A 1,527-nucleotide genomic window follows, 5' to 3' on the forward strand; every position below is an offset into this window, starting at 1 on the left:
ATCAATTTTTCAAAAAAACCGATGTTGTTTTGTACTCCCCAACATCAGTTTTACTAAAAACCAATATTGTGTTATGCTTAGTAACATCGGTTTTTACTAAAAATCGATGTTGGTGAGCAAAAACAACATCAATTTTTAGTAAAATCGATGTTGTTTTTAAACAACAACATCAATTTTTATGATTGCCGATGTTGTTTTTTTGGATTTTTTTAAATATATTGTCTATTTTTTTAATTACCCCAAATTAACCTGCAAATTGAAAATCAAAACCAATCCATACAGTTTTCAGACCGTTTGCAAACAGTTTTTAGCAGAAAGTCCATAAAAATTGAATATTTACTATGAATTAAAAATAATATTTAAAGTAATTAAAGTCAATACATAAAATGAATTGTAACAAATCTAAATTAAGAAAAATCTACATTTCTAAAATTACTGAAACACCTAGTGTTTCATTTTTAACTTTTAGATAATATCTTGCTCACTGAATACGAAGTGCCTTAATTCTCTTTGGTTCCAATGGTCTTGGATCATTAAAATACTGCATGATATAATAAAACATAAGTTCATAAGTATACATAATAACAATTATAACAAATTGAATTACTTTTGAAGTAAACAATTGTCATTTCCCAATTATCCTTGAAACTTCCTAAGACTATCGTTGGCATCCAATGCATTACGTAGTACCTGCACTTAGTGCTTCCTTTTTTCTTATTACACTAAATTGAATACGATATTTAGATATTCAAAGTTAACCAAAAATTAGTGTATAGAGTAATAAAATTTAATTTTTAAGGCCACAAGCATTGTTTAAATCACTTACTTTAACTACAATCCATCTAGCAACAGGCTCGAATTTACTTTGTAGACTATCGTCGAATCCTTTCAAAGCATTGTTCAATAGAAACAAGCATGCGTATTGTACAATTAAAATATTGATGTTCCTGACTAATGGTAATGTAAATGTATTACAAAATACAACTGACCTATTAATAATTCATTTCAAGTAGTTGTCGGGCCTATTGTGTAAGGAACAAAACCAGATGATAACATTGTCCTTAGGACATATAACGACCATTTGCCAATGTGCACTACAGTGGAGAACATTAAGTTATTATAGTGCATACATGATTTAAATTCATTTTTTTCAGTTTAATGTACCTATTCAAGTAGGTTCCTAGGTACACATCCCTCTTTGAATTTTGCATCCAGTTCTTAATATAAGTTTCTGATTCAAATTACGATTGCCCAGATCTCTGTATGGACTGTGGCTCAAGGAATCCATACACATTGGCATTTCCCGCTTGCATACTTGCCTTAATCATATGCCTATTGTTGTTAAAATAAAGTAAATTCTGTATGAATTTAAAACAATCAGTTAGATAATAAACAATAATGTAAAGTGACTTACATAATCCACAATTTGATAACAGAGATGCTCAAACATTGACCACCATGTGCTATTTTAGAAAGATCTTCATGCTTTATGTACAAGGGGAAGTTATCATTATACACCCCAAACAT

General features: G+C 29.3%; 1 pseudogene; it reads right to left on the bottom strand.

Annotated features, from left to right (window-relative positions):
* Positions 1-481: 481 nt before the first annotated feature.
* On the bottom strand, positions 482-1,211 carry LOC106797015 (uncharacterized; annotated as a pseudogene).
* Positions 1,212-1,527: the final 316 nt, after the last annotated feature.

This window comes from Glycine max, chromosome 18, assembly GCF_000004515.6.
Source record: "Glycine max cultivar Williams 82 chromosome 18, Glycine_max_v4.0, whole genome shotgun sequence".
Lineage (NCBI taxonomy): Eukaryota > Viridiplantae > Streptophyta > Magnoliopsida > Fabales > Fabaceae > Glycine > Glycine max.